We start from the raw sequence: 19,987 nt of genomic DNA, 5'->3' as shown, positions 1-19,987 counted from the left end.
CATGGTACAATATAACAGAGCACTAATCTGCTTTTACAGTTTTCATTATAGAAACAGGTCAGATAAATTAATCACAGCTTTTCCCTGTGCACACAGTGATGCTACCTGTATTCCTCCCCTTTCTTCCCTTTTTTTGTAAAGGTTGTGGCATTAGTGCTAGCAGCTTCCCTAAGTTCCATTTTAAGTTATCACTTTCTACTTCTTAAATTACTTCTGAAATTCCAGCAGGACTCAGCACTTATCTTCATATCTATTCCTGAACCACTGGTTTCTGATGTATAGGTTACAAAATACAACATTCTTATTCACCACATGTATTCATTTATCTTACACTGCATTCCAGTAGTTTAAGCCGCAAGCTTAGCTCTGCAGGCAAGATACCGTGCAGGGAGATGGACAGTCCCGTGAGACTCTCCCTGCATTGACATTGTCTGGGGAAAAGCCTGATGTTCAGCACTTAGAGTGACAGGAAGATTTGCCTAAAACAGCTCATTTGCTCATCAGCTTGCAATGCAAAATTGCAAGTATTTTATAGTAGAAAAAATCCTGAGCAAGGAGATTTGGTAGACATGTATAAACATGCCTAAAATACAGTAAAAATGAAATACTTTGTATAAATATACAGCTGTTCCTTCTTGGGATGAAGAGGAGAGTGTTCTTTCAAAGGCCGCAAGTGGACATTACTGCAGGAGTTACTGCATCATTGCTTGTGTTACGGCTGTGTTAAACTCTGCTAGAATGTGTAAAAGAGCACCTGAGAATATGGGACCTGGATTTTATTACCCTCTTGGTCCCTGTTTTCTAGACAGCAGTGTTGTGTTACAAGAAGCAGCGAATGAGATGTGTTGGTTACCTGTGTGCAGGCAGGAACCAGACTCGGGGCAGGAGTGGTCGGGCCGCCGTGCTGCCCTGCACGTGCTGCACGTGTTGTCCTGTCACCAAAGGCAGCCGAGCTGTGGCAGTCGAAGGCTGTTTACAGTGCTCTAACAGATAAATAATCCAACGCCATCAGGAGGGCGAAAAAGTATTGTGTGTCAAACACATCATGACTGAGACGCTTTGCCCGTGAAGTGCAAGAGGATGAGGGCTGTGATCCGAGCAGGAACGTGAAGGAATTGGTAACGGGATTACGAAGGAGTTTTTGAACAGAGCAGGCGATGACGGAGCACCTGTGCCTGCTCAGGCAGACTTGCCGTCATTGCAGGGAGTGGGGGGTCAGATGGGTCACCTCTGAAGGCTTGAGGAGGGAAGATATGTGACTGGTTGTGATTACCTTCAGCACATACAGCATTTATAAAAGCCATGACAGAAATTATGTTTTGGTATACTCGACATGTATAAGAACAATTTAAAGAAGTTTCTCATCAGAGACAATGAAAAATGTTAAATGATAGAGAAATTTTTCATATTCACCTATCCAGAGGCAGTAATACCTTTCAATTTCTCTTGTTCTGTTATATGGGAACATGAAGAAATTCTAGTTTCTGCTTCAAGGAGAGAGACTGTTGACTTGAATGAAATCTTTAGCTACTTTTATAGAGAAATTTCCATCTGCAACTGTGTTGATTTCAAATCAGAATCAGATTCTAGCTTTTTTCATTGTTTTCTGCTCTCGGAAGTGTGAATGAGTTTAAAATATCCAGCGATTATTTCTTCTCATCTAGTGCTTGTTTATTTTCTTAAAGGCAAAGCAGAATGAGAAACTGTGCAATACATCAGCATGCATATTTAATTCGAAGAGGACTTGCTCCTGCTTGGCTAAAACTAATAGAGCACAGAATATACTAAAAGAAGATGTCTTTCTGTATTGTTCTCATGTGGAGTTTTCATTAAGATTTAATAAAAAAATCCATTAGAATCCTACCTATTTCATCCTCAGTAACTGCAACAAGAAAGAAAGTGTTTATTAAGGTCTTTACTCTTTTTTTTACTCTTTCTTGAATGACTTGATTGACTAGTTTTGTTATATTTTACCTTGTTTTAAGTACATTTGTATTTTGTTTGCAATTACATGTGTAATTATTTTTTAGATAATCTTGAAAATGAGGAAGCTGAGGTTCTTGGGCAGATAATTTGATTTTAGAATGGAAACTCAACCATCCATTGTCACCTAATGTTATTTCAAGCCTATGGAATCCAGTTCATAGAGAAAAGGATAAGTCTGAGTGTTTGGGAATGTTTCTTACATGGCAGCCTTTACAGCACTACACAGATTAGAAAACCCAGCAACATCTGTGTAATGAGAATACCATAGAATTTGGCTAGATAATGATGAATAAATCATAAATAATAAAGATTAATATGCAGGGCATTTCCATCTCTAAAACAGGCATGTAATGTCTTTGCAAAGCTGGACAAAAGTAGCTGTGTTTAAGACATGAAAATATGGTGTGGTTAAGATGTCAAGTTCTTCATCGTACCTGTTTCATGGTATCTGAAAGTTCAGATGTCTAAGTGGAGAACTGAGAATTAGGAGTTTAGTCTGATTTTTAGGGCTATTGATATCTGCTGGGCTTTTTTAAAGTGGTATTTTCTATGCTAGTTTGAAAATTGGTCAGCTGTATCTAACTCATTTTTCTGTCAAACTGTCATGAGGTCTCTATATAGACCAATAGTTTAACATTCACATAGGCAGATGAAAGTAGTGCATAAGTAAACATGAATTCAAATTGTCGAAAGTGTTATTGGACACAATAAGAGTATGTCAGATGGAAAGAAGGGGCTGTTTGTCCAGGAATAATAAAATCTTTCAGCACTATTTCAGAGTACATAAATTAGCTATCTATGGACACACTTTCATGGACATATTTTCAAAAGGAATTAAATAACAATTTTCTCCCATTTTGAATGCACTGTTTTCAAAATAAAACATCAAGTGTGCAAACAGATTAATGAAGATGAAAAAAATATTTTAAATCTGCTATAAGAAGAGAAAATAATTAATGTTTCCCCTTTCTTCGAATGAAAAGATTTTTAAAGACATCTTGTTGCTTTCTTTTTTTTAATTGGACCTTCCTAGTCACTAGCAACTGTACTAGCCACTGTTAGCAACTGTGGTTGCCATTTACTACTCCGTCTAGAACATCTACTGATATTAGAAAAATAAGACGATATGTCCTGTCTCTCCAAAAACACGTTATCTCTGAATTTTTTGTTTGTAAGTCAGAGAGGGGTCATTTAATGCCAAATTAATGTGGCCAATAGTTTTATTTTGTATAAAACAGAAGGATAAACTTTCCTAAGTGCAATGGAAAGATCTCGTGGACTCAGTGAACACAGGACTAGAATACCATTTATCTGATTCTTGAGGGATTTGATCAGCAAAAATTGGTTGGATGTGCTTCCATTCGCTTGCCTGTTACTATCTAGGAATGGCTGGGTACCCTTCCCAGAAAGTCAGGTCTGGCCATTGGAGCTCTCAGAAGAGAGCAAACAGTTTTTGTGAATGGAAGCCTTGAACATCACTGATGTTGCCTCCTACTCCCAGCAGCTGAATGAAAATCCCTTTGCTCTCTCTCTTCTTCTGCTCTGGTAGATTAACTGAAGTGATTACTCACTTGTGGTTGTATCACTTTGTTGAACACTTGAAGACTAAACATATATGTCTAAACTCTTTTTTCAATGAAAGATCTTGCTAGGAGAAAAAGTCTGGAGACAAGTAATGCCAAAACCATCTTGATTTTCCTGTGCTAGATTTGAGGCTTATATTTTGGGAGAGGATGATTATTTACTGTGATCTGGAGAGGGATGATTAGTTCAAACAGAGGACACCAGCTAATACCAGGAATAATTGAAGATCATTCTCTTGTATGTTTTCAGTTACCCAGTCTTTGTGAATGCCTGTTTAAGTAGGTCTGTGTTTCACTGGACACTGTTAACAGCTGCTGCTCTCTGATACTGGTGGCATCCTGATGAGAGCTAGCTGCGGTGATGTGTTGTGAGGGAAGGACAAGTAGGGGGAAACACTCTTCATCATGCAGGTAGTTTTTAATGCCTGTAGCAATTAAAACTGCTTTAGTCCAAAGGTTAAAAAGAAGAAAAAAATATCCCAAACCTTTCAACTTCCCATCATAGCTTCAAGGGGCATAAATGCTAGAAGGCTCCTCCTGTTTCATGTAGAGGTTCTCACAACAGTTCTTGGGGTTTTGAACTCTGAGCTGTTTTAAGTCAAAAATGAAAGCTTTTAGTGCAGAGAGGTAAGCAATACTGGGGCATATGTTAATATCCTGTGACTGGAGTGCTAAATGGGTTATGGTTTTGGCATGTTTAGATATGGCAGACATTTAAGAAATACACACTGCCGAGGTCTAATTATTGCAAAGTAATTACAGCTGTTGAAGTTGAAGCTCAGAAAGTGTGAAGTGTATTAAAAAATGGCAATTCCCTTGAGACATGATTAGCTCACAATCACCACCCTTAGAGTTCTGCTTGGAATTTTCTCCTGTAAGAAAGAAGACAGGATTGACAAACACTGGTTTCATCTGAGCTCGAAATTGTCACAGGCTAATTCACCTGAGTAGTAAGCTGACCAACTAGTCAAGAATAGGGCCTATAGCCTACAAAATTATAGAGAAACATTAGCTATTTACCTGGAAAATGGGATATAATACTTTGCAGTGCTGTATACAGAAGTGTACATCAGTGATTGTGTTCACTCCCTGGCTTACAAAACACGAGAGCAAAAGACTTTTAATGCAAGCTTGTGTTTCTGCATCTGTGAACTTGATATTGACCTCTCTTTGTGCATAATAATCTTGTGTAGATGCTTGTTATCCCTGTTTACTGGAGTTTGCTAGCACTCATTTTTAAGTTGTTTTTTTAAGTTGCAGTCTTTAGGCACACAGCAAAAGAATATTTAGGGTGAGGACAGAGCAGAAGTCTGGTATTCAACCTGTCAAACTTGTGCTCTTCAGACTTGTATAGTGACAGGAAGTTTCTGAGCTGAGAGCTTCCTATCATGGGGACAGTATGGGGGTCTGGTAGCACATTGGAAATACTGATGATAGAGCCTTCACATTCTGATAAGAAGTTATCCCAGCACAGTTACTAAGCATGTTCAGATCTTACCTAAATCTTTTTCCTGGAGGTAAAAGACAAGATCTTGCAAGACAAGATTTGGGAGCAAGATGGGTCCATGGTGGTTAGACAAAAATAATTGAGGAATGTGGCAGGAAAGGATAATGATCTCCCATATCTGAATTAGAGTTCTCAGCTTTTCAAGATGTTTTCTATTGACAAAGATAGACAATCTCTCAGCCTTCAAAGCTTATTAGAAAAAGCTTTCGGGGCATTTCCACTTGCTGCATAGTACTAATGTGTTTTAGAGCTGTTAAATATGTTAATTTTTAGTTATATTTGGGTTCCTGGAGTAGCCTATACTTCCTAAAATGTGCAGAGGTACAAGACAGTAAACAAATGCTTGTGCAAATCAGAAGACTTTATAAATAAGACAATTCAGGTTTAAATTCTATGCTAAGCTTTCTGTTGTGAGTGAATACTAGTGCAAAGCGTACCATGAAACTGCACTCAGAATCAAATCCTGTCCTATGATCTGCCATATACATGAAGTGAGAACATGTATGCACTTCATCAGTTTTGAAAGGATATACTAAGTGTGTGTGAATGCACTTAAAGTTTTGCATATCAACACGTGGTATGGTAAGCTTCTCCTCACAGGCGTGTCTGGCTATGTAGCTGAATACAAAAAGGAAAACATGGGGAGTTTGTGCCAAAGACCAAGAGTTGAAGCAATGTTTGACTAGTCTTTTAGCTGTGTCTGAAGATAAGAATAAGGCTAAGCTCTGGAAGTACCAGTTTGCTAACTCAAGTTCAAAGCTTTTTTGAGTTACAGAAACAGCATCTTACTCTGTGTTCAGAAAATATTTCTGTATATAACTTTCTGTGAATATCCACTACAGTCTAGTCATTACCTACTGTAAAATGGCCACTTTGGACTGTCTGAAGTTAATAAAAGATACATTAAACAACGTATCTATTTCAGTCTGAATATGCTGGGGAAAACTGGATTAACAGTCTTTTTTTCTGTATTTTTTCCTTGTTTGGTTAGGTGGCGAAGGTCTGAACCCAGCAGCTGCAGGAATGCTTCACTTGTATTGACAGCATTATTTTTGGCGTGAAGGAGGTTGATGTCTTCTCTGGGGACTGGTTTTCATGAGATGCTGTGTGTTTGTGATGCTGCAGTTAGGTATTAAGACTCCTACCTCTCTATCTGTGCCTCAGGAAGAAGCATGTTAGGAAACAAGGACTGGACAAAGCTTAATGGATCGATAAGTCATGTTGCCATTGCTGTTTCATAAAACTCTGATCAAGCTTTAAAATAGCTAGGATATTGGTCTTCACTGCTTTACCTGGAAATCTATTCACGGATGTCGTTGTCCTGATGGCTGGGAACCTTCGAATTTCTAGTCTTAGAGGGTTCCATTTTAGGCATTTCTTCATCTACCTGCTTTAATGTTTAACTTAAATTATTCTTTTAGATCCCTGGTGTCTATCCTGAAATGTGTTTATAGAGAATGGTCATATCCTCCAATGAGCTTTTCCAAGTTTCTTCTCATATAATAGTCTCTTTGTTCCTCTGTCACTTCTTTCTCTCTGCATGTTTCAGTCTCACTTAACTTTTAAAAATAAAAATAGCCAGAGCTCTACTGAGCATTCCAGCTGTTTTGACAAATATTAATGTTTTCTAGTTTCCCCTGGAAATGCCTGGCTTTGATACTCTCTAGCTGCTCATTTACCTTTTTTGCATTTGCATTGCATTGGTGGCTCATCCTGTGACTGGTGACTAATATGCCCAAATTTCTTTTCTCTGTGACATGTGCAATTGATGAGCTAATAGCTTCCAGCAAAATTTCCCGTTACTAGTCCTCTAGTGAGCTGAGACATATTGAGAGCTGAATCTGTAAGAGTTGGCTCTGTCGTGTTAGTGACCTAGATAATGTTCCTAATTTTGCTTATAGCAACTTTGTGGCACTTCTCAGTTACCGTGTCTGTAAAGCTAGGGAAGGGGGTGCTATAAATTGTCTACTTTCTTAGTTGGGGATGAAGTTAGTGAATTGCATTGTAAAGGAGTAAACCAAGAGCTCATGATGTCCAGAGCTGCAGTATAGTTAAAGAAAATTACTGCAAGAAGTGGCACACTCTCATATGCATGATATTAATAATTTGTACGAAGTGCGTGGTTCTTAGGAAACTTAGAGGTGCTACAAAGGAGGAATTGAAGGCGTATGAGGCATCCCACAGAGGTGACCACTTTCACTACCTTTTACAAACAAGTCCCTGAGCATTTTCAGAGCTTCAAGGAAATTTTAGAGTTTTAATTACCACAGTTTATGAAGGCTTGTGATTGAGGACAAGATGTTTTTCATTTTGTGTCTATTTTCCAATGAAATGTGAAGAAGTAGAGATATTAGCCTCTGGGTACAGCCCTCAGTTGTTTGTTACAGTACCCTTTGAACTTGAGGAGAATGAAAGAAAAGCTGAACTGATGAATATTAACGAGTTTGGCCTGTGCTCCTCTCAGATACAGGGAGACACAGCCACTGGAGTAGGAAAGAAGAGGCAGCTGGTGGGCAGGAACATAAAGGCAATGAAAAAATGAGATCTGTGAAAATGTCCTTCTATATTTAAGTTAGGTTTTCACGGATGTATCAGCAGGCACTTATCATACCAACGTCACCTTCAGCTGGGGCATCACTGTAAATTCAGTTGTGTTTCTGCAAACTTCACCTAAGGCTTATGTGATCTTTTTATGAAATGAGAATTCCTTGTGCTGTGCTGCACTGATGACTGTGTCTGCCCTATAACTTATGGACACAAGGGACAACAATGATTGAACACTGTTTGTTTAACTTATTAGTAGTAGTTACCTTAATTCCTCAGAACATTACATCCTGCTACTTAGCAGGCATTTGTACAGTGCTGTGTATTTAAAAGACCTTCAGGTTATAATTTGAACAATAAAGTGCACAGCCAAGGCAGAGGGGGGTAGTGATTGGCAACCAGTGTAAGATTCAAGTGGGTTTTGGTTTGTTTCGTATTAAAATATTCAAGGTTAGAACCATTTTATTTTTTCAAAGAGTAATAGAATATCTGAAGACTCTTCTGCAGGGAAGAGGATGTAGGAGGTGAAAGGCAGGTAATTGCAACCACTGAACCTGGCTAGACTGTCGCAAATGGTGCTGTAATGTACCATGTAAATGATATTAAGTGGAAACGTTTTGAAGGGTTATTGGTGTCAATTCTCAAGCTCATCACTTTGTTAAAACTAAGATACAAAGGCCTGTCTTGGGCAAGGTGTATATACTGTTCCTACGAATCTGAAATGTTCTATGTAACTTTCCAATGCTGAAGCTTGATAACTGTGCTTTCATCAACATCTCCTGTCTATACAGAAATAAACAAGTCTACTCATTTTCTCTTCAGAATATGAAGGTTAGGCAAAAAGTTTTGTGACTAAAGAATTCTAATGGTATAATATTAAAATGCCATTAAAATTTGACTGGGTAAATATCTCAAAAAGTTTTATCTGCCATAAAGTTGTGATTGTGTTCTTTGTCTTTGGTTTAGCGTCACTACTTTTTCACGCTGTCATTAATTACCTTCATAACTATTCCTTCCGTTGCTTTTACAGCCAATTTAAAATTTCAATTCATAAAATTGTGAGACAGATGATTGCCCCTAATTTTGGTTCCACGTTCTCAAAGGTTTTTCAGAGGAACTCACATGCTTCACAAACATTGCGCAGTTTTGGCATAAGTATCACTTTACACAATCTCATTTTTTCTCATTGTTTTTTTTTTTTTCCCATTTCGCTATTTGTAAATTCACTGATACCTGGAAGTAGAAACCTGTGTGATCAAAGCAATGAGCAGTGCACCTGCATGTAGAACTCCAGCATGGTTATTTTTGTTAGACAGAAAATATTTACTAGGAATCAAAGCACTCTGCGTTAATAGACCTTGTGTCATTCTACAGTGTTGCACAGCAGATGAGATCTGCATCCTGAATTTCCATGCGAAAGACTATATTAGATAGAAACTTGAAAACTTTACTGGCAGAACCAGTGCAAAGAGCACATGGAGGCAGATTTCTCTTTCCCAGCACTATTTCCTTCTATGCAAGAGATTAGGACATGTAAGCCAGAGGTAGAAAATAATATTTAAGGAAGTCTTTAGGAAGGACAGATCGCAGTGGGGTTTAATTATTTTAATATTGATTGGATAACTGGTTACCTAAATATTGTGGTGGGAATATGTGTTTCTAAACAAGAAAGTTGTATTAATCATCAGTATACTGAAGAAAAAGCAGAACCTGTTGCTTGATTCTTCACAGATGTTAAGGGTCTATGACACCTAATGCAATGATATGTGGAAATGCAGACTGCATTTTAAATCCATGTGTGTATATGACACTTGAAAAACAGCCATGGGGAAGTTGCAGCTGAACAGTTTGTAAAACAAGGAGGGGAACTTAAGCACACTTTTAGATCAACATAGAAAACAGGTATGAAAACAATTTAATGTTTGTGTAATGCACTTGCATCATTGGTTTGTATAACCCGTTCCTTGGAGATGGTAGTATTTATTACTAAATGTGTGTATTACTATATACCCTATGTATAAATAAAAAAGAATTTTATCTGTGCGTAGGTCGGACAACATCTGCTCCCTTTCAAATCCAAAAAATAACTCTATGCCTAATAACTTCTCTTATTATTCCAAAGCTACTCACTGGCCTAATAAAATAATTCTGCTCTCACTCTAGATTATTTATTACTCTTATCTGTTTACATATTTATATAAAATTATTTTGGTTTCTTATTAGTTTTTTTTTTTTTTCTGGATTTGCTATCATGATTTTCCTGAGTGATATTCCCCGAAATAAACCTACTTTCCTTATTTTCCAGAAGCTTCTAACAGGAATACAGTTAGTGCCAATTCCTCTTCCCCACATCACCAAGTAGATGTTACCATTAGATGGTTTCACTCTCTCAGCTTGAAACTAATTCACACTTCAGACACGGAGATGGAAGGAGTTCCCTAAATCCTTCATTACAAATTTCCTAAAGCAGCCATTTGTTTCAGATAAAGTACCTTTAGAAGTATGTCATGCAATAGGAGTTTTTATTTTAAATATATGATGCTTTAGAAACTGTTAAGACACTATTAGTAACAGGCAAACTTGCAGTTTGATGCCTTTCAATGAGATTAAATGTGGATTGTATAAAATAAAATTTTAAAAGGCAATGAAATGAATCAATCTCTACATTTAAACAGTCATTAGAGAGGATATTCTTTAGGGTATTTTTAAGAGACTTGTATGAAATCTTATATGCTACTTAGAGATTATAGATGGCAGCATAAAGATCTGGATTGGAGAGAGATATGACAGGTGATTTCATGGGAATGAAAGTTTACTCACTAAGTGCTGATAGTCAAAGTGATAAATACGAAGATGGGAATGAATTATTTCTGGAGCGCACCAACTGTCTTTTCATCAGAGTGATGGTTTTGTTTTTTTTTTTAAATGTAGTATCCCTTGAGCCTTAGAAATGTCTATCTTCTTTGCCTTCAAGTTATGTTTGTTGTCTGACTTTAAGCAAAGGTTCTTAAGCTTATCGCAAATCAAGCTGAGTAGATCTCCCTTTTAGATGTGAATCTCTTGTACTCTGAGTTAGTGTCCTGCTACACAGGTTATACAGGCAATGGACGTTGCTCTTTATCAAGAAAACATCAAGACCTAAAACTTTGCTGAAGCCAGAACCGCTCTTCAAATTGTTTTTTCTTAAGTGAAATTAACTTGTCTTAACACAGTCTGCAGTGTCACCGCATCTGTCCCCTCACCTTGTGTCCCGCAAGAGCCTACTTTGCTTACAACTTTTTACATGCATTCTGGAAACATTTTCCCTTGTTTCTGCGATGTAGCCATCCCTCAAGCAAATGAAGTTGCTGTTAAAAGGGTAAAGTTTGAGATTAATCTTTCTGTGCTCAAGGTCAGCATAATTAATTGCTGGTTGCAACAAAACACATCAACAAAACCTTTCCCCAGCTCTCTTTTGTTAGCCTTAGCATTTACAATGTTTAAAACAGCAACTCAAATTAGTATCAGCTGAACCACTGAACTCTTTCTATTTTATATGGTTATTTTGAAATTGAACAACAAGGTTGGGAGTGTGGGTTTGGGAACACGCAAACAACAGAATTGTTTATTCCTGTGCTGAGTTCAGAACAATCCTTTGGAGAAGTTCAGTGGGTTTTTCCCTTCTCTGTGTGAAAGCTGGTGTAATATCTAACAGAAGTAGTCAGGGAAGTCCAATTTTTTCCGTACTGTGGTACAGATGCTGGTTTTGGATGACCTCCAATGGGCTACTCTCTGGAGTCACATAAGTAATTCTTGAAACTGACAATTACAGCAGTAAGCTGCAGTGTATCAATTAATGCTTGAAGAGTTGCTCAAGGAAATCCTTCATACAAATTGCATCTTTGGTTATTAACTGAGAGGATAATTTTTCTCTGTTTAATTAAGTCAAATACATGTATTACTTAAGAACAATGCTAGCTATTAATTTATTTTCCTTTCTTATTTTAATTATAGCATGTGCAGAAGCTTATAACAAAAATATTGACCTGATAAATGCTTTTTTTCTCCTTGCTCTGCTTTCAGGTCACGAGAACATAGAAGATTAGTAGATACTTGAAGTGTACCTGGGTCAGATTCTCATCTTCAGAAAAACCTCATAGCTTCAGTGAAATTAATAGACTTACGTGTGTTTACTCTGAGAATCTGCTATTAAAAAGTATCCTCAATATCAGATATTTTCCTTTAGAAGAAAAAATAATTGTGAAATATATACTTATTTTCCTCTGAATTTATCTGTGTGGTAGATTTTAGACCTTTTTGAGTTTCTTCCCCTGGAACAAAGCTATATGGCAAAATCCTTTGTGAAACTGAACAACTTTTGGGTTTACTCATGCATTAGAGTAAGTTTAGTATATTTAAATTTGACTCTTGCTTTGGATCAAAACCAAGCTCCAGCTCTCGGTGCGGAGCACCATGGCAGGCCTGCGTTATGAAACAGAGCTGCTCCATGCTGTTGCTTCGTATTTTTGATGGGCCGTGGTTCTGGTCTCCTGTTTGGCCCCCATCTCCCCCTTAGTTCTCCACCTGTGCTGCGTACTCTGGGGGACAACAACTCATGGAGCTTGGCTTCCTCTTGGTGTGGATCAGAACTGCAAGGGTCTGAAGTGTGGGTTTAGACTCTGCCATCATTGTGTATGTGCTTACCAGATGAGAAAATGCAGCAGCCTAAAGATTGGGTTAAAGCTGTTAGTAAAATTAGCCTGATTAGGCATACTGGCATACAACAGGTGATTTTATCTCACCACAGTGTTCAGGAAGAATTAAGTCAAATCTCCAGAGCCTAATCTCATATGTACAAAGGCCATATTGCACATCAGGAACACCCATTTTACTTGCCTAATTTTAAAAAACAATGATTTTATTTTTTCAGGTAAGAATATTTAACGTTATTTTGTAAGTTCTGAGCAGTCCTCTCCAATTATTGTACCTTCATTTTTCTTTGGCTCTTTTCCCTCAGTCTTCTTTAAAACTCAGGCCTATCTGCCATGTATCTGGGGTCACACTGAGGAGATAGCTTAGTTCAGTCCATCTGCTCTCACCTTTGCAAGAACTTTTCTTCTTAAAATATGAATGAAGAAGACCTGAAACACAGAAACAGGTCTCAAAGGTTACTGTTCCTTGTTTATTTAATGATCATGCCATTTTCCATTGCTTTTCTTAGTTCAATACTTTGCTGAAATGTTTGTTGATCTTACTGACAGTTTCAATGTAACACATTATCAAACTTGATAATTTAAGATTGTGCTTTAAATTTCTCCATGATGCTATCTACTCAATATCTTGTTGTGTTTTCACCTTGGTACTTGGGAAATGCATTTTTTCTGCTGCTTGTTCCTTTTTCCACATACTTCCCCATATTTTTCTTTATCTTGATTTCTCTGAATAGAAGGCACCTCTATATTTGTTAAGGCATTTGTTGATTCTGACACTGGACTTTGGCATTTTATTGTTACTTTCTTCTGGTGTCTAGTAGCAGCTGAACAGTTATGTTTTCATTTAAAATTGTTGTCAATTCTACGGGTTTTTGTTTGTTTGATGGTGGTTTTGTGAGGTTCTAGGGAACATCATCCGAATAATTTTCATTTCCTTTTGGGAATAGACCATGTTGGAAGCATGCCACCATGCTTTCCTGCACTGTGTCATACTTACAAGAGACAGGAAGAATTATTATTTACGGGGAAATGACACAGTAGAAACTGTGCAGTGCCACACAGCTACTATGAATATTTTTGTTCTGTAAATCACCAATGGCAGATTATTATAAATGACACTGAAATAGTGAAGAAGTTAAAAATGTGACATAGTTTATGTAAATCTTTCAAATGCTTATAAAGAATTAGGCACTTTAAGACTGCTGTTGTCATCTATTTTAGCTGTGGGTTTTGCTTCAGTGTTAATAAAGAAGCAGAAATTTTATTGTATAAGAATGCAACAGGAAATGCTGTTACAGAAATGGACTCTTTCATTTGTTGATTGTTTTGTAGGAGATACAGGAAAATAAGTATAAAGTCTGTATTATGTGCTTACAGGTATATGTGGAACCTCTTAAAGAGTGAACTACAGGAATTGTTATAGAATTATTTATTACTTTCTGATCCTGGCAGTTAATTCCCCAGAAATGAGGTATTGTGCTTCTGGTTCCTGATAAATTGTTTGGAATTATACTGTTGTAAGGTGTGGGTGACACTTTTGGTTTGAGAGGGGAAGCTTAGTTAGGTCGATCTGCACAATAGAATAATAGAATAATTTAAGTTGGAAAGGACATCTGGAGGTCTCTAGTCCAGCCCTTGCTCAAAGCAGGTCAGACTAGATCGGGTTCCTCAAGGCCTTCTTTAATTGAGTTCTGATTGTCTCCAAGGATGGAGACAGTCTTCTTGCCATCTGTAAGGCAACAGTCGCATCTTGAAGAATCCATTTGAATCCTGACATTTTTTTCTTCATCTTTAGCAAGAGTTTATCAGACAAATAGATGGTGAAGAGACAAATAGCATTTTTTTTATCATCGATTGGTCTGAAATGAAAACAGTCAGGACCCAAATTACTAAACACCCAAACTGGAATTTTCCGTATGAGTTCCTATTCATTAGAGGATATAAGGTAACAGACATGCATGGAGATGGTAACAGACAACAACCATAGCTTCTTGTTCCTAACAGGATGTATTTTTAATACTCACTGATAAAAATTAACAGTAATCTTTAGCTGTAATGACCCAAAATCTCCTGCAAGATTGTCAGCACCTAAGTGGACCTACATCAGAGGTTTCAATGCATCCCAGAGCAGCCCAAGAGCACCAAGCACAACTGATATGCAGGTAGAAATAACTTCATATTTGTTCTTTCTCAGCACAATTTTAGCATCACCAATATCCGCTGAATTGGTTACTGTTATTCTAGTGTTTAAGTTGTGTGGTAAACAAGCATACAATAGAACCTTTCAGACATTTTGCTGTATAAAGCCAAAACCAAGTAAAAGCTGTCACATTTGATTTTTCTGTTTAATGCAATCGAATATAACTAATGTGAAATGCTTATTACCTTGATTTGTTAAATTGTTTTAGAAAAATAGATATGTATTTCTGTTCAGCCACATCATGTAAACTCTCTTGTTTTGTTTGTTTTTGTGCTTTTTTTTTTTAAAAAAAAAAAGTAAAAATGGAAATCTAGCTACAAGGCATAGAAAGAGAAAAGGTTTCTGCGAAGACGATGTGGGGGGGTTGTGTGTGTTTCTTTTTTTTAATTGAGAAAGAAAATAATTGTGTTTTCAGTTGACATTTGAGTTTTGTAAACTGCATCGTTGAATTGCGGTGCATGTAGGTGGACTCTTCCATTTCATTAGTATTCTGGGTGGCTGGGTTGTGCCAGCTAAGCGCAGCCATCCGCCGGGAGCTTGCTGTAGTCATAGCAACTGGACTGCAGCTTCACAGAGCTGTGCAGGGGAGGTTTGGCATATCTGAAGCACAAGGTGCTCAGTAAATGGTCGGCTTACTGATTAGTCGATGTGTTTCTTAAAAACCAACAGTAAAAATCATTCAGTAAATAGAGTAGGAAAACTGCGATGATTTTCAGCCAGTTCTATGTGAGTGACAAATTGCTGGTAGTTTTAAGTGTTACAAGTCTTGCTTTCTGTTAAGCCTACCAAACATTCAGCGTTACTGCCGGTCCTGCTGGGCAGCTAAAGCTGTGGGTGGAATCACCAATAACTCCACTAAGTCGTGAGAATACTGTCAATGAGAGATCCAGTGCTGCAATATTCGGTGTGACAGCCTCGCAAACCTCTGATGGTTGGCTGGAAGCCCATTGAAATTACTGCAAACCTTAAGAAGTCATCTGAAAGTGATATGGGTTAGGCTCAAAGTAACAAAAAACAATGCTATAGTGAAGTCAGGAACAAGATTTCCTCACAATTCAGTAAGATGTGATTACCTCATTCCTTTATTTATTCCTTCATTTATCTGGAAGTCCCAGCTGGAATGCAGGTCCTTTTCTCAAACATTGTTTATGATGAAGTCTGAAATTAAATCATAAAGAAATCACTGGAATTAATGGTATGGGGTTTTCAGTCTGAATTGGATCTCAACTGGAATGCTTATCAAGAGCAAAAAATGAAGTAGACGTCATGAAGAAGACAAGATGGTTATGGCCCACTGAAGAATGATGGATGAAGAACTAGAAGAATCTTGAAAAAATATTTAACCTCTGGTGGAAAGTAGATTATTATATCAGTGAGAGTTAGTATCTATCAGAAATCTATACTGACTCACAAGACAAAAGCGTGAAAATCATTGGTGATGCAGGAATAATGTGAACAAAATATTCTGGATGTTGGAAAATGTCTGAGGTAATAATGACGAATATGTCAAATAGAAAAAGTAGGATTAAAAAAGGAAGACAGCTATTAGCAAAGTAGGCTGTGACAAATGCACAACTGGTCAAGAATTAAAAGAAAATACGCAAAGTTGAATATTTTGGGTTTTTTGAAGGACAATTGTCCGATTTGTTATCCATATCACTTAAAATGTTATATATAAATATAAAATTATATGGTTTTCTAATATATATATGTATATGTACAGTAGTTTTGGCTCTGCATCTGATGGAGGCTTACCCTTTATGTCTTCTAGAACTCCTGTCAGTTTTCTTCAGCCCAGTTATTCAGAGACTGTAGTCTGCAGAAAGATACAAATATGAACCGCAGATAATATGAACTGTTGAAAACACACTTAATACTTTCCATCCCCCCCAAAAAAGACAGCAAATGTATTTTTGTTAAATATTTGCAAGATATCTAAATAGAAGAGTTAATGTCATTCTAAACGACTTGGCCTTCTATACCATTTTAAGGTTCTGCTCAACCAAAAGGAACCCAAATTTATCTCAGGTGTGAACCAGAGAAGCACAATTAAAACAAGCAGAGGTATCTGAGAACTTTCTCCCTTTTGTTGGTTTCCTATGACTGTGTGGCATTTGGGGAGATTGGTGCAAGTTCCAAAACATTCTGTGCCAAGAAGTTTTTCCTTGAGAGAGCGTTTTTGCAGGAGCACTCAAACGGGCCATAGCATTCCCCGGACCAGCTCAAAATGATTCAGAGCAATTGTGTGGTTTTTCAGCCCAGTTTCTCCCAATGTTTCATTTCAAACCAGGCAGGGGCTGCGTTTATTTCTGATTTATCCTTCTGGTTTAGCTCATCTTCTGTCTTTCTGCTATGGCTTAAAGCTGGCTTAGTGAAGAATGTGCAAGTCTCACTGCAGATTACTTTGGGAATAGTATCATGTTACTAATTCCAAACCTTACTTGCCATAGTTAATTATGTTGACATTTTAAAAACATCTTTTTTTTCAATAAAACATTTTTTTTTTTGTTTCCAGTAAGTTGCACTAATTGTTTTTTCCTCCCTCCCCTGTATAGGATGCTGAGAAACCTGACGTGTCATTGCTAAAGGCTGGTAAGAGATTTACTGCATTAAAATCTAAGGCATCCATATTTTTAGTGAAACCATAGTGAAATGCAGGTCAATGAAGTTGAAATCACATTTTTATTTGACTTTGATTACATAAAGGACAGAGTATTGTAAATAGTTTGGGTTGGAGTTTTATTTCTGAAGACAGATGCATTATGTTGTTTTCAATATGGTTATTTCAGTGCATGAGACAGATGTTGTGTAGGCACAGAAAGCTACACTAGCTGTTCTGATATCTGCATAATTATTCTTCAAGAATACATTTTAGTTCTTTTAAATTTATTTTACTATACCTGCAGGAATCTGCAGGACTTGGCCAGTCCTTCAGGTTCGTAAGATCAATCTTCTTGCAAAGTAAATCTTCTTGCTTGTCTTTCTTTGGATAAATAGTCTTTCTAATTTTTACGTGGAGAAAGTCTACCTTTCTAATGCAGTCTGTAATAAATGAGCTGCTTTTAGGTAAGCTCTGTCTTACAGCTTTTTGGGTTTTCATATGTAGTAGATGTCTGAGACTTTTGAACAAAGCTGCTTTCAAACCAGGAAGGAGCAGAATTCCAGATCTGAAATTGCATCTGGTAAATGCTCTACTGAAGCTTAACAGGCGCTTAAAAAGACTAGTAACCATGCTTATTTGTATGGCTCATGTGTGACAAGGTGAGCTCTAAAAACAGCTTATAGAGGATATGAAGGCTGAAGGCATCCAACAAATGATCTGGAGGCCTTGAGCCAGTAAAGCTTTGAATTCCTGCTGAAGTACACCCCAGTGACTTTAATTGCTTCCTTCAGACTCAAGAGCGGCAAAATTTTCTTGGGAAAAATGCGAAGAATTTACGGGGCTTAGTTTTAATAAATGATTGATTGGTATACGCATTAGCACTTCATGCCCCACTTACTCATTGGTGTAGGCACCAACATGACTACTCCTGACTACTCCTTCATCCTTTTTGCTTATCTCCACAGTAGATGATTAGTTAAACAAGCTTGCATTGTGAGAGTTTCATCTGTCTAATTTATGTATTAAGGTTGTTTCTGAGGATAGAAACTAAATGAGGGCAGACATTTCTGATAGGGTTGTCATCAGCCTGGCTCCTTGGAATTAAATCTGAATTATCAGTATTGCTACGTACCAACTATCACTCACCGAAACTCCCATTAACTAATGCTCAAATAGGACGTGTGCTCACATGCTAATCACACTTTTCCCACAAGATATGTCCTGCCAACCCCGTTTTAAGCTTCCATCATAATCAGAACTTATCTCTCAAAGTGCCTCTCTTCAAGATAATAATTAAATATGCTTATTACATATATTCTGTGTAATATAGTGTAATTTTATGAGACAAAAATTTCTTACTATCTGCACATAAATAAGCAAATGTAAAAAACCCCTTGAGTATGGAAATGTCTTGGCCTTACAAATCATTACATGAAATACTGAATATATAAGGCCATAAATAAATAAATGCACTGTCCTGTGTTTTAAAAATATTATGCCTATTATTCATTATTGTCACTCTCCTGTTAAAACAACATAATATTGCCTTTGCTAGTTGGAAGTCCTGTAGGTCTTAGAATATTTTCACAGATGAGGGTCATATTTCCTTAATTTCCAACAGAAATAATTAAAACTGCTAAAAATAATTTTCTGAATTCTCAATAAGTTTCTTCTTTCTGGGTTTCCTTTACAATTTTGCTTGCTCTTGCGTATTTTATTTTTTGTTTCTGAGGAGTCATAATCTAAGCTGAATTTTGACATCCTTTCATTAACACAGAAATGTTTACTTTACAACTGTTGTCTAATGAAATGTGGGACAAAATATGAAGAAAATTAATTATCCAGTAATGTGAACTATCTGCAGCTAATTTAAATTACCTCCCTTCATCACATCCCAGACCTTCTAAAGAACAAATATTAATTTTTCTAGACATCAGGTGTATAGTTCAAGAGATTTTCTAATTAATCAGTCCTTTCTCTAATGTTTATGTCTGAGATAATTAAAGAAAAATGCCATAAGGAAATACCCATGAAGATGAAGGGTTTTTTAAAGCAGTGTTTTTTTGCAGACTGATGTAAAATGAAGAGTTTTTTGCCTATGTTTCCTTGAAAGGATGTGCTTTCCTTTTATGTATTGGAATTCACAGACATGAGATGTTAAAATGTTGATCATAGGTGTATCATTCTAGGAAATGAAAGCACCTTCTTCGTATTAATGTTTTAAGATATATTCAGATTATCACATTAAATACGATTGGAATACTATTTCTATTGGAAACAAAATACTACTTGTCTGCGACAGAAACCTCATTAGTAATTTCAGGCTCCAATGCTACTCCCCTGGGAAGGCCAGCGAGCCAAGACGCAGTCCTGCTGGCCCAGTCCTGCGGTCCTTGCTTGGCTTTGCTTCTCCCAGTTGCTCTGCGTACCGGAATAGAAGACAACTGAGCAGAGGCAAGCTGAAATTATGATATTTTAGCATATTTCCCCAGGCAAGATATATATATATATATATAGACATAAGACCAGGGCCTGGAGAAAATTTGAGCCATTACAGTGCTACTGTAGCCCAATATTAATTGCCTGAGTGTCCACCAGCAGAACAGGCAGAGTACGGTCACCTTATGCAGCAACTGATTTCTGTGGAGTCAGCTCACAAATGTCAGCTACAGGATGAGCCACAGGATTCCTTACATAAAGTTACATATGGCCATTTCCACTGACTTTTTGTCCTGTTTATAGGTCATATCATAGTTTATACCACAGATCTGGCAAAGCAGTGAAATGTGTCAGTGAAGATATTTTTTGAGATAAAAATAGTATAGATAAGGAAAACAACTGTTTAAAAACCCAGAAGTGTGAAAGAATAGCAAA

General features: G+C 37.1%; 1 long non-coding RNA gene across 8 annotated transcripts in view; it reads left to right on the top strand.

The window, feature by feature from the left end:
• The window catches only part of LOC110359534 (uncharacterized), a 255,312-nt gene that overhangs the window by 121,721 nt on the left and 113,604 nt on the right, over positions 1-19,987 (top strand). For 4 of the 8 annotated variants that reach the window (XR_010466196.1, XR_010466198.1, XR_002414796.2 and 1 more), the window contains exon 4: positions 6,068-9,667. This is a non-coding gene — a long non-coding RNA (uncharacterized LOC110359534). Of the gene's footprint in view, positions 1-6,067; positions 9,668-11,682; positions 14,751-17,066; positions 17,104-19,987 lie in introns of those variants that run through there. The other 4 variants (XR_010466202.1, XR_010466201.1, XR_010466203.1 and 1 more) reach the window with 2 other exon arrangements.

Source organism: Columba livia, chromosome 14, assembly GCF_036013475.1.
Source record: "Columba livia isolate bColLiv1 breed racing homer chromosome 14, bColLiv1.pat.W.v2, whole genome shotgun sequence".
NCBI classification, from domain to species: domain Eukaryota; kingdom Metazoa; phylum Chordata; class Aves; order Columbiformes; family Columbidae; genus Columba; species Columba livia.
The sequence above is the reverse complement of the archived record's forward strand: the minus strand, read 5'-3'. Positions and strand labels throughout refer to the sequence as shown.